This window comes from Leiobunum rupestre, chromosome 2, assembly GCF_980474605.1.
Source record: "Leiobunum rupestre chromosome 2, qqLeiRupe1.1.hap1, whole genome shotgun sequence".
Lineage (NCBI taxonomy): Eukaryota > Metazoa > Arthropoda > Arachnida > Opiliones > Sclerosomatidae > Leiobunum > Leiobunum rupestre.
Window position 1 is genome coordinate 60,752,650 of NC_143385.1, and position 13,530 is coordinate 60,766,179.

The 13,530-nt window shown below is 35.1% G+C and overlaps 1 long non-coding RNA gene across 1 annotated transcript in view; it reads right to left on the reverse strand.

Annotated features, from left to right (window-relative positions):
* Nucleotides 1–6,280: 6,280 nt before the first annotated feature.
* LOC149958602 (uncharacterized) overlaps nucleotides 6,281–13,530 on the reverse strand; it is a 194,975-nt gene continuing 187,725 nt past the window's right edge. Inside the window, exon 3 of the long non-coding RNA XR_016478544.1 lies at nucleotides 6,281–6,439. This is a non-coding gene — a long non-coding RNA (uncharacterized LOC149958602). The remainder of the gene's footprint in view (nucleotides 6,440–13,530) is intronic.

Here is a 13,530-nt window from a genome sequence, read left to right on the forward strand (position 1 = left end):
TGCAAGGACAAAATATACTGTCTTTGGTTGTTGTAACTAGATCGTGCAAATTTATTTTGCAAATTTGTTCTCATAATGAGTTATAACCTAATTAATTTGCTTTTTTATATCTTAAATTAAAAATGTTGTATGAATATAAAAGAAATTAAATGGTTAAAGGAGTTGGCAACGTTCTATGTAAGCTAATTATCTTGATGCATTTAATGGATGTTATATAAGTCATTTACTAAATTCCATCTATCTTGGTCTGCATTTTATTAAAAACCTTTCGTCTAAAGTAGAATCATGAATTAATTAATCTCATTAATCCATGGTAAAATTACACATAACTACACAGAGCTTTATACAGTTTTGGCATGCCTAATGGAAATCTGAAGCTCCACACAAGTCGAGTAAGCGCTGGTAGTAAGAAAGTGACTTAAGAGTTACATTAAAACAGCCATGTTTCTTTCTAAAAAGGCCTTTTAGAATTTATTGTTATTGGAAGAAAAACCATTACTTATCATTTTTTTCTAAGCCAAAGGGACACACGGCTCTCTTTGCTCTTTCAGGCTCTCTCTATAGGAAGAGAATGTCATCTGTTGATCCTGAAAATAGAAGTTATAGTTACATCCAAATTTTCTCTGTTAACTTGAACACAGTCTTGATTAAATTGCAACTCTTTTATTTATGACTGTTTTCTAGGTTAGTTTCTGTTATATATGTATATAAAGAAGTTAAATGCTGTCATTTTACACGTACTCCTTTACAATTTAAAATATTATCAGTTTACTGTTACAGTTACAAGTGTCAAATTTATGGGAAGAGTTTTAAAATATATAAAAGCTAAGGAAAATCGATGTAAATTATTTTAGAAATATATTTCGCTTTTGAAAATTCCAAAAACAAAACTCTTTAAACCTAAATCATTTTCAATATCTGCACCTTCATAGATTTCAACTACTTCCCCTTAATTCAACCTTTCAACTGCTTTGATTAAAGCATTTTTTATTTAATAGCTATTCATTTTCTCTGCCTCACAGGGCATATTTTGCCTAAAATTTATATTTGTAAAAGAAAGCCAGAAGTTGGAAAATAAAACGTTTTTATTTTTAATATTACAGATCAGTACTTTGCTATAGGATATTGTGCTATATTATTGAATGTAATTAACGGTATTTAAAATAGTTTTAAATATATTATACTCAACGTAACGTATAATTTTTTATGTCAAATTGACTTTTAATTGTACATTAGGGTTTAGATAACAAGCTATAGATGTTTAACTGGCTCTAGTGACCATGTTAAATACGATAATTTTACCAGACTAGTTAAAAAAGTTATTGTTGACTCGTTGATAATGTTGAAGCAGCTGCGAGAGCGTGAGTACCAGTTAAAGACACAAATCTCAGAGAAAACTGCTCTTGATTTCCCAGTGGAAGATTTTATTTTGCGAAACTTTTTATTTAACAACCCCATTAAAAGTGACCCAGCGTTAGATAATCTGGAATCAACAATTGTAGAATTTCACAGATTGAATCCTCGGAATGTAATTGGTTATTTTTGCATAAGGTCATTAATATTGAAATTGAAAAACAAAGCTACTTGGATAAGTTATTTTTATTAAATAAACAATATTTTGACATTTGCACTCAATGTGATTATGTAATATGAAAATGAACAAGGGAAAACATTGTTACAGATCAGTTTCGTAATGTAATATTGATTAAAAATAGTGAATGAATACCCTTGTAAGAACCCTTATCTAATTATTACCATTTATGTACAATAGTTTATTTATTTGTGGCAAAAAGCTTGTAAAAATAATTTATCCAAGATACAAGCAGGTCAGCGAAATATTTCTTAAACCCACCTCTCTACTGATCAAGGTTTTATTTTTCCCATAGCCCACGAGATATGTCATACTAATTTTTATCTTTGAGGCGCCAATTTAAAAATTTTATTAAACGGTAAAGCCCTTAATAATTGACAAAAGTTAACAATGATTAAAATAATAATAATTGATTTACTGGGAATTTTTGATACTGCAGCTCTTACCGTGTTACATTCATGCGTGCGTAGGCATAAATTTTTAATAGTGAAATATAATTAATTTAAAAAGATTATGGTTATTTTAATATTTTAATAAACAATGTTCACATTATTAAAAGCAGCTCAACCAAATAAACCATTAACTTTAATTAAAATGTTTAGTAATAATAGTTAGTACTATGTGAACTGCTAATATTAAAATGAACAATTTAGCGCCAAAACGTGAACCCCGCTATTTTTAACAAAACAAGAAGGCAATACTACTATCATTGTAATTAGTTTGTTAGTAAACAATATTATTTAATAAACGTGTAGCTACGGCCAAATAAAAATCATCTCAAACGTAAAATTGCCTAGATATTTCTAAAATTATTTCGTCGAGAGCGAAGTTTATATAGAACATAGATTGGTATTCAGAGAACTTTCCGATTGACGGTTTTGTAACGAAGCGCTTACCCACTACTGAAACCTGACCTCCGAAAAATGGGCTTCGATCGGTTGCTGTATTAACCTATTGGTCGTTGGTTACCATGGTGACTACGGTGAACGCTAGAGACTACGCGCGAGGCAATTTTTTAGAACTATCGCAATCGGCTGAAATATTAAACTATCGCTATCGGTTGAAATACTGAACTATCGGTATCTGTTAAAATGCTGAACTATCGGTATCTTTTAAAATACTGAACTATCGCTATCGGTTGAAATACTGAACTATCACTAACGGTTGAAATACTGAACTATCACTAACGGTTGAAATACTGAACTATCAATAACGGTTGAAATATTGAACTATCGCTATCTGTTAAAATACTGAACTATCGGTTTCGGTTGAAATACTGAACTATCGCTATCGGTTATCTTTTCAACCAAAAAAAATTGACCAATTGTTAAATATACTTACCATCCGAATTTTCTTGGTTCGTCGAATCATCTGATGCCTGCACCATCGTGTGGCAGATGGTCAAAAAAATCAAAGCAATAGCCACAACCAGTGCCGGATTAAGACCCTTGGGGGCCTCTAGGCACTAGGCTATCGGGGGCCCCTTTAATACAAGTAGAGGACTCAAGGATGGAGTAAGAGGGTAGCTTAGCAAACCAACTTTTTCTAGAGTTGACACAATGACCATTTTGAAAATGGGAAATGGTTTTTTTCCATGGGCGCCCGCAGAGGTGGGCAAACGAGGAAATTGCTCCACCACCCCTCTCTTTAGCCATACCTCTTTTTTCTGTCGAACTTTTTGGGTAGTGCAGTGACGAAGAAGAGTGATCCAGTTACTTGAAATGTGTGTTACATCAATTTCGGGAAACTTATATCCCTATTCCTACTAAGCTTTAGCTATAGCTCGTTCATTTATCGGATCTTTGTATGTGTAAAGGTTGTATATTTCATCGGGCGAGTTCGCTATATGACTTGAAATAATTTCTGCCGGCGTCCATGCTCTCAGTAGCGTAGGGGTGGACTTGCCCCTTGGTCCACCCATCTGGCTATGCCACTGCATGCTCCTCTCTATTTAAACTTTGTTTGAACCCAAAAACCAACCTTTTTCTATTTGACTAGGCAAAACCCTAACTTTTCGCCCTACCCCTCTAAGACGAAGCACTTAATTACATACGTTCCTGAATTCCATAAGTGAAAATTCACAACGTAACTTAAACCAAAAAATAAATAAAAATTCCATAGCACCCACTTAAAGGAAGTAATAACTGGACCATGATTATCCAAATTATAGTTAGACTATTCATATTTGTTTAATGCTGGGAAAATGTTGTCAATTCAAATCCTAACGATGTTTATATAAAAAACTATGCTGGGGCCAAACAAAATGAACAAGGGTGGGGCAACCCCCTCTATGCTGAGCGGCCTGACACGGAGTCACAGAGTGGACAAGAGATTGGTTATGCAAGGTTACAAGGTAGTCGTTTTGGTACGGTTCTACCTCTATAGATCACCGTAAAACGAAATAGAGGCTACGCGGCAGTGGCGGACTGGGTCTAAAAATGTGGACTGCCAGGTGTCAAAGGGGGCCCACCCAAAACCAGAGGCGTAGACAGGGGGGAGACACCCTCTGAAAAAGGAACATCCCCCCCCTGAAATATTGTTTTATGTTAATAATTTTTTCGCTTCAATTATTTTTACTCAATTGTGTGCGAACTACGCTACTGCCGAAAACTAGAAGGATAAATGCTATAATATTTTTAATTTAATAAAGGAATACCACTGGGCATGCCTCAGGCTGGAATCAAACCAGCGACCTGTGGGTTGCGGTCCCAACGCCTCTTCCTTTTGGACTACTAAGCTGTGATATCTGAGCACTGAAAAATCTAAAGGTTCCAACAGCTATCGGTTCGTAAATGAAGGGAATACGACACTCGCTAGAAAGACGCTCGAACACGTGATAAATTTACCAAAACATTTATTTACATTTACTTATAATAATACTAATTGTACAAAGAACTAAGTTTAATCTAAAACTGCGTCTGGAATTAATTTGCAGAGCTAGGTTTCATGGTGGACAGTGCGAGAGCTAATCGACAACTATGTTCAAATTAAAAACCACTTCCCAGCTAACATCGGCAAAGTACAGAATTAGAACTAAAAAATGAATCTTTAAAAATTAAATAGCTATCTACAACGAGTTTTTACTAGATAACTATAAAAAATATAATTCCTAACTTTAACTCTAGCAAAGAAAATACTACTAAGTTTTTTTCTATACAATATACATGTATACTAGTTTTTTTAGGTATCTGATTTAACATAAGCCCACAATATAGGTGTTCCCTTGTCTCGCGTAAAATATATCCCGATTTTTTATTAAGCCATAGCATTTTATATATCACCTAGTTGTAACAGTTCCTTTCAATTGGAATACTCTTTGAAACGGCAACTCATAGGTCGCTGGTTCGTCGCCATTTATAAAAGAAATGTTTTAGCTATATAATATTTTAATAATTACAGATAACATATAAAAGGCAATATACAGTCGATACTAAATGTAAACATAATTATACAGATTGTTATTTTTAGTTTCTATTTTAGACAAATGCCGAAATTTTACTTATTAACCGGTTGTTTAAAAGCATGTTTCATGTTCCACTATATTTTGAGTAATCGTTGGAATACACTAGATGACTGTGCGAATCTGTCAATAATTGCTTCTACATCCAATTCATCTAACAATTCCTTTTCAATTAAGCAATAATTTTAATACGTCGAAGTTCGAAGCAAAAGAAAGCAATTCCAACATAACTTCATCTTTGCTGATTCGTGGAGAAAGCTTAACACCATCCAAGGCGTCATCTTCGAGGCCCTTCTCTGTAATATTTTTAAAATTTGCTGTGTCCAAGCAAGATAAATCTTTATACAACTTTTTGTGTTGTAAAAAACGTGAATCTAGTGACTGGACAATGCGGTCCATTATTAGGTTAAACACATTTACTCTTAAATCAGCGGGACCCTGCCAAATATAAGACGTAACTTAGTTCTGTTCAACTACGTAGTTTCTTTCGTCGGGTACTTGGGCTTAGCCAAACTTTTAAAAATGTGTTAAAAATGGTTAAAATTGTTTTGAAAATGAATCCACGCTGAACCGCCAGCGCCTCGGCACCCCGACGATGTCATTGGAACTTTTTTTATCAATAAAATATTAATTTATTCAGTAAAAATATAATTTAATATTGAAAGTTTTGGAACTTCTATTATATTTTGAAGCTACTATAATGTTGACACATTGTTGTAGGTTTAAGATGTCCCACTGACCAAATTTATCATGGGGCCCACCTGCCATCGGTTAGGCCCAGTCTATGGCCAGTCCGCCACTGCTACGCGGTACCTTATCTTGACTTACTCGAATTCGTTTTTTAGTGTTTTTCGGAATAGTATTTCATATTTCATTTATATTATAAATATTAAAAAAAGAATCAATATAGTTTCAAAGTTATTGATTGTTTTCATTTTGAAAAAAACATGCCGTAAAACTGTTATTAAATTTAAATAAGCTTAATGTTTTTTTTTCAAATAACTTATTCTTTGAACTAGCGTATTGACGTGGGATCTTTCGGGGCCCGCTGACCCTCGGGGGCCCCTAGGCACGTGCCTAGTGTGCCTAATTCTTAATCCGGCACTGGCCACAACTGAAGATTTTATTGTATCTGAAACAATGTTTTGTTCAAGAACGTGATATTGAGAATATTTGTATTTATTATTTCATTGTTTAATATCTCTTTTAAAAAATAAACTTACTGCCTTTCGTTACCAAGAACACTTCTATGATCGTTTTTTGCCTGAAAGTGTAAATGTGATGGCTGTCTGCAGACTACAGTTTATAAAGATTCGCAAAGTGTCACCAATCTATCTTGCTCGTACAAAATGTTAATTGAATTTGGTCTTCAACTATAATCTTCTTTTCTGAAAGGTATAATTAAGTGATTCGCGTTTTCAAATGCCATATGTATTGAAGAGACGTCACCACTAAAAGTTTCTATGGACAATTACAAGAATTAAATTTATTTGTCCCATCGTCGAAATGTTACTGATGGCGAAGCTATTGAAATTCTCTATAACGATCTCGTTCAGCTAAACCAAGGCTTAAAACAGATTGGTACCATAAAAGGTTATTTTAAGTTCGTATTCGACGTTTTTGTTTTAGCAGTTCCTCCCAAAAAGAATTTTCTAGAGAGATTTCGTCTCCTGACAAAATTGGGGGAACCCTCCAATTGGTAGCTTCTCCATGACGTCATCAAACCCACGTTTTTTGTTCCAATGTGCGATTACTACGGCTAGAGCTTGCCCGACTTGTTCCGGGCGTAAAATGGCACGTGTGCTTTAGATTCCTCGCCACGAAAGTGAATTATAATATTATTGGATCATTCAATGTTTCCACAAAACAATCTCTTTTACAGGGTGAAGCTTCTGGTGCCGTGTCTGATGAAGCGTTGATCTGTCAGCAGCTTTCCCGGTTTAGTGTTAGAAGATCGCCCAATCACCCTGTACAAAGCGTTTATAAATTTATTTTGCGTCGGTAAAAATCGGTAATTTTCATTTTAAAACGACGTTTTAGTCCTTGATCAATTTGTGGTGTGTTTCAAATAGGTCGAATTCGTCGTTTTTGGAAAACTTTGAGCGATTTTTCAAAATATTATCGTGATTTCCATTGATTTTTCTCAATTTGCGGTTAATTCTCAATGATTTGCTTAAGTTAATTACCGTTATTACCCACGGATTTGTACATCTGATTACTGAAGTGACTACACCCTCGAGTGGACGTTTCTTCGTCAAAGGTCAGTTACGAGTAACTTCCTATATTTGTGTAATTTATCCGGCTACAACTTTTAAAATTATATCAGCTTAAACTCTGAATAAAAATAATTTATGGTAAACCAAATCATTTGGGTTTAAGAAATAGGCTTGAAAAATTGGTTTTTCAATAAAATATTATTTATCTTTACTTCCCCATACGAGGAAATTTTTCAGATTTTTTGTTTACTGGTAGCGCCCAGCTAAGCAAAGAGACCACCTACAATAAACACAATCAATCTCAAACAACTCAATACTTGTTGGTAATTCACTTTATTAATACAACATTTCCTTGCGCTTAAAATATTTTTTCGCGCCGGCACACAAATATCCTTTGGATCACAAGTTTTTCATGTCGACGCCCTTTTAAATACCAGCCAAGGACCATATAGAGAGTAGCTTGCACGTCCAAGATCTATGTATTACTACTCAGCGAATCGCTGAAATAATTTTATCGAAGCATCGCTTATCATTCGTTGGATCTGGTATTACGAAGATGAATTTCGAAATATGTCCCAGAAATGGATCAAAATGGTTGAAACTCTCGTAGTGTGCAACTGACGGATCACGGCCACGTTCCCTTTTATGGGCTTCAACTACACGTTTTACTTAGAGGCATTCAATATTGGTTAAAGACCAATTAACTGTCGCATTCTTATCAACTTGCAATTGCAAATTAATTTCATTTTGATCGTATTTTCGCAAATTGTTGGCTATTATAAATTATATTATATTATTGTTATTTCTAATTGTTGGATTTTATTCGAGATTTGGGATGAAATCCAATGTCCAAAATTGTGATTGTCATTAGAAACCAGACACATCTGTTTGTATTAAATAAATTTTGTCAAATCGGGATCAAGTTTAATTTCGTTGCTATCGAATATTTCACATTTTGGTTTCAAATTGGATTCTCGAAATTCGTGGAGATGAATTTTCAGTGCACCGAAATGAACGAACTTGCATAATTGAAAAGGGCACGAAATAATGCTCTAATATTGCTTTATTTAAATTATATGACAATCCGTTTTGATATTAAAATCTGGACCATGGCCTTCTAGGCTCGTTGAAGAGATCTTCTTCGTGGCCTTCTGAGTTTTTCTTGGCTTCCATGTCCTTCTTGTATTCCTGCTCGTTGCATCGGCAGTTGCGGTAGAACACGCTGCAATGACAGTAATCGCCGCAAAAGCCTGGATGCATCCCAATGCAATCTATAACAACGGGTAACGGAATATGTTAGAGTGGGTAGAAAGTAGGATTTCAAATGGGAATGAGGTGGTTATTTTCGACGCTGTCGGTGTCGTGGGTAGTGGCGTAGGTGGTGAATACACCACAGCTCCGAATGGGACCCTGCTAAACGTTGAATTCTCTTCAATGGAAAATGATATAAATTTAGTTGGTTTGTCGTTATAACATTATAAGTTCAATCTAACCATTTCAGTGTCGTGCCGTTTTAAATAACCAAGGCAAGGGGGGGGGGGGGGGGTGAAGCTCTTTAATATTTTACGTGGTAATTTCTTTAACTTTGAGATATGGCAATGACAATTGTTATGTTGATCACGAAACGAGTGTTTGATGTTCTACACAACAATTTTCTTAGCAGTCAAGGCTTCATGTTTTACGTGATGCTTGTTCCGTCTTTGACATTAAGAATTGTGTAACGTTTTTACCTCTCCTAGGAGGGGTATTACAATCACCGTGTCTGTCGGTGTTGCGAACGCGTTACCGGGGCAAAGTCGAAAAACCATGTTTGCACTTTGCAGTTTAAAGGTTGGCAAAACCACCACTTGACGGTGAGCGTTAACGGATAAATTTGCGTTTGGTAATTGTTTTGTTAACGCTCACTCTATGAATGAGTGTTTACTCTCCAACATCTTCTTATTGACGTTTGGGACGGACCGTTACGATAAACGTCTCAACGTCCAAAAGGCAGGGTTTCCACCAATTGTTTACGGTATTCGTCTTAATATCAATTTGCGATCGCATTGGGCGGGATTCGAACCCGAGCCCTCCTGCACGACAGGCGAGTGTTCTACCACAAAACCACCGATATATGTTACGGATCAATGAAAATTATAAGCTCAGCTTAAGCGGAAGAGTATATTAATAGTTTTTAAAGTCTAAAGTTTTTTACGTATGAAATTTTAAAGGTCAAATCTTGTTTTAGCGCAATCAGCAGATAAGATGGTTAAAGGGTAGAACCCGTGGGTGGTTCACCTAGTTAGTTTTTGTAATTTATTTCGTTTTTTCAGTCGTATATTTTTATATATTGTGTGTTTAGCGTATTTACTTTGTTGGTCTGGTTTTTAACTGGGTCGTCATTACTTCGTAATTTATTTTAAACGTTTTCTCGACGGATTAAGATGTTTAATGCAGTTCATCAATTGGGTTTGTTTGTTTTTATTTATGAAGAACCCTAACTATTCCATCTACGGACTTTTATTGTACGTTGTATGCCGTGTATTGCTAACGGTAAGGTGTTTTTCGTTTTTCCTTTTACATAATTTTTTAAACTTTCGGTATTTGGGTTTATTTATTCTTGATTTCCAAGTATTTGGATTAACTTGTTTCTTGGTTGAATATTCTTATATATTTTTCATTGGTTATTTTTGTTGTTGTTTAGTACGTCTAACTCACTGTTGTAACTACTTAATTTATAATATTCTGAATAAATTAAACTCGGTTGTTTCGTCTCAATTATTTTAATTAAAATTAAAATTTTATACCGGGCGGGATTGAACCGGGATAACGTTTTTAGTAAATAACTCTGAATTGCGGAGATATATCTTAAAGGGTCATCTCGAGAAATTAATACCACTAGGGACAATTATTCCGAGGAGAGGTATATTTTGGCTTGCCAACTTGTTCGTAATACACACCGCAATTTTAATAAAGGATTTGTTCAACTCTTATCGATTTGGAATTTCTTTCACTTACATAGGATCTTTTTGCAATAAGGCCACATCAACCTCACCAACTAATACATCTAAAAATAATTTGTTAACCTGGAAAACGAATGTGTATTTGCTAATTTTATGGTCTTGGTCATCTTGTTGCTACAAGAAGCAAATTTTATTAATTTAAGGGCCTATTCACACAAAGAAACATTTCTGCAAAACTTTGTTGGTGAACACGAGTAACGCACCAAGTTGCTTCGTGTGAATGGATAAATATTTTAACATGTTGGACACGTTTTGAAGAAAAGCCGTCGTTTTCTTCTAGTATTGAATATCGGTTTGAAGGTCATGCAATTTGAATATGGGTCTGAAGGTCAGGGAATTTGAATATGGGTCTGAAGGTTATGCAATTTGAATATGGGTCTGAAGGTCAGGGAATTTGAATATGGGTCTGAAGGTCATGCAATTTGAATATGGGTCTGAAGTTCAGGGAATTTGAATATGGGTCTGAAGGTCATGCAATTTGAATATGGGTCTGAAGGTCAGGGAATTTGAATATGGGTCTGAAGGTTATGCAATTTGAATATGGGTCTGAAGGTCAGGGAATTTGAATATGGGTCTGAAGGTCATGCAATTTGAATATGGGTCTGAAGGTCAGGGAATTTCAATATGGGTCTGAAGGTCATGCAATTTGAATATGGGTCTGAAGGTCAGGGAATTTGAATATGGGTCTGAAGGTCATGCAATTTGAATATGGGTCTGAAGGTCAGGGAATTTGAATATGGGTCTGAAGGTCAGGGAATTTGAATATAGGTCTGAAGGTTATGCAATTTGAATATGGGTCTGAAGGTCAGGGAATTTGAATATGGGTCTGAAGGTCATGCAATTTGAATATGGGTCTGAAGGTCAGGGAATTTGAATATGGGTCTGAAGGTCATACAATTTGAATATGGGTCTGAAGGTCAGGGAATTTGAATATGGGTCTGAAGGTCATACAATTTGAATATGGGTCTGAAGGTCAGGGAATTTGAATATGGGTCTGAAGGTCATACAATTTGAATATGGGTCTGAAGGTCAGGGAATTTGAATATGGGTCTGAAGGTCATGCAATTTGAATATGGGTCTGAAGGTCAGGGAATTTGAATATAGGTCTGAAGGTTATGCAATTTGAATATGGGTCTGAAGGTCAGGGAATTTGAATATGGGTCTGAAGGTCATGCAATTTGAATATGGGTCTGAAGGTCAGGGAATTTGAATATGGGTCTGAAGGTCAGGGAATTTGAATATGGGTCTGAAGGTCATACAATTTGAATATGGGTCTGAAGGTCATGCAATTTGAATATGGGTCTGAAGGTCAGGGAATTTGAATATGGGTCTGAAGGTCATGCAATTTGAATATGGGTCTGAAGGTCAGGGAATTTGAATATGGGTCTGAAGGTCATGCAATTTGAATACGGGTCTGAAGGTCATGCAATTTGAATATGGGTCTGAAGGTCAGGAAATTTGAATATGGGTCTGAAGGTCATGCAATTTGAATATGGGTCTGAAGGTCATGTAATTTGAATATGGGTCTGAAGGTCAGGGAATTTGAATATGGGTCTGAAGGTCATGCAATTTGTATATGGGTCTGAAGGTCAGGCAATTTAATTTCGGTTGCAAATAGGAAACCTTTGCTGGTTAAATAAGGAAATGTTTCGAACAAAATTAGTCTCAGGAAAATCTCCGCAGATGGTCAGGCAACCCTGTAATAGGTCTTAAGCCGAACCAATAACCTCAAAAGAATGTTAGTCGGCACGCTTACCCCAATGTAGTCTGGGAAATATCAGGCTGATTATAAGGAACTTAATCACATTTATTTGGCATCGGCGTTATCAAACCAATTTGGTCCATCAACGTCCTTCCCAGTAGCCATTTAAAGCTCTGATAGCCATTCTAGCAAGAACATACAGAGCTAGTGAATAATTTAGTTGAAAATATACTACAGATTCCACCTACCAACAATTCCTGTCATAGTTCGTAATAATTTTTATTCATACTACAGCGCCATCTCTAGATTGGGTTCTAAACCACCATTTTGAAAGTCTAATTATTAGTTCAGCAATGAATCTAGAGATCGGCAGTTTTTTGGCAAAGCATACTAAACGCCATTTGTTTCGGAATTCGATATAGTTTTTTTTTTGATTTTGAATGACGTGACTTCTTACTGGAAACTCTCTTCGAAGATTTATTTGGTGGGGTTGGATTTTTTCAGTAGGTGTTCAAATCGCATTAATACTTACAACTAACTTAAAATTTTAAAAATTGGCGTTTACTAGGTTTTGCCATGAAACCGAGGGTCGTCGCTATGACGGGCAGTGGAATCATATTAATGAAGCTTGTGTTAACACTGGAAAGCAGTTATTTGCTTAGAAATAACTTTCTTCATAAGTACCATAATAGCATAAGGATGACACTGAACGATTTCGGTTAATGATAGTCTGTCATAGAGTTATTGCGTAACCGGAAACAAGCTCCTACTTTCTCTCTTTGCTGCAGAAGTTACTCCCAAATTAATTTGATGGCTATAAATATGGGCAAAAACGTGCTCAAATCTCAAATTGTGAAATAACTAAAATAATCGTAAATTCAATAGTTAATTACTTGGTCAGTCTTAAGTAACATAATGATTTATATGGTCATTGGCGACACAAACTATCATAAAAGAACTTAGCATTGTGAGCATATGAAGTGGAATACTTATATTTCTTATGTTATTTATTCTTTCTTGCATAACTAGGTTAATAAGAATGGAAAAGAGAACTTACTCTCTTAGTGTCCAACTGGAGGAATGGTTCGGGGAACACTTCAACATATCTTTTTATACGGCTTAACGGGCACGTATTATTGTTAAGCATATAATATCACTTGATGACAAATTTATAGTTGCATTCTTATCCAGGTGCAAACAATTGTAAATAAATTTCATTTTGAATTTTTTCGAAATTTATAATCTTTTTCTTCCTAATTGACCGATTGTATTTGAGGTTTGGGGATAATTCCTCGCTTTTTTTAATGCAATTGGAAAGAATACTCATCCGTTTTCATTCAGTAATTTGAATCAATTCGGAAAAAAGTTTAATTTTTTACGTTGAAAATAGATCAAATATTACCTATTTGGTATTCAAATGCTGAAATAATTGAATTTGGCGACGGGTGAGGGAAAAGTCAGGCTTTTTGAAATTACGCTTGAAATATCAGGGAAAGTTCAGATAATTTTGATAATTTATAAAAATTCAAGGGATTAAAAGTTATCTCGAAACATATTTG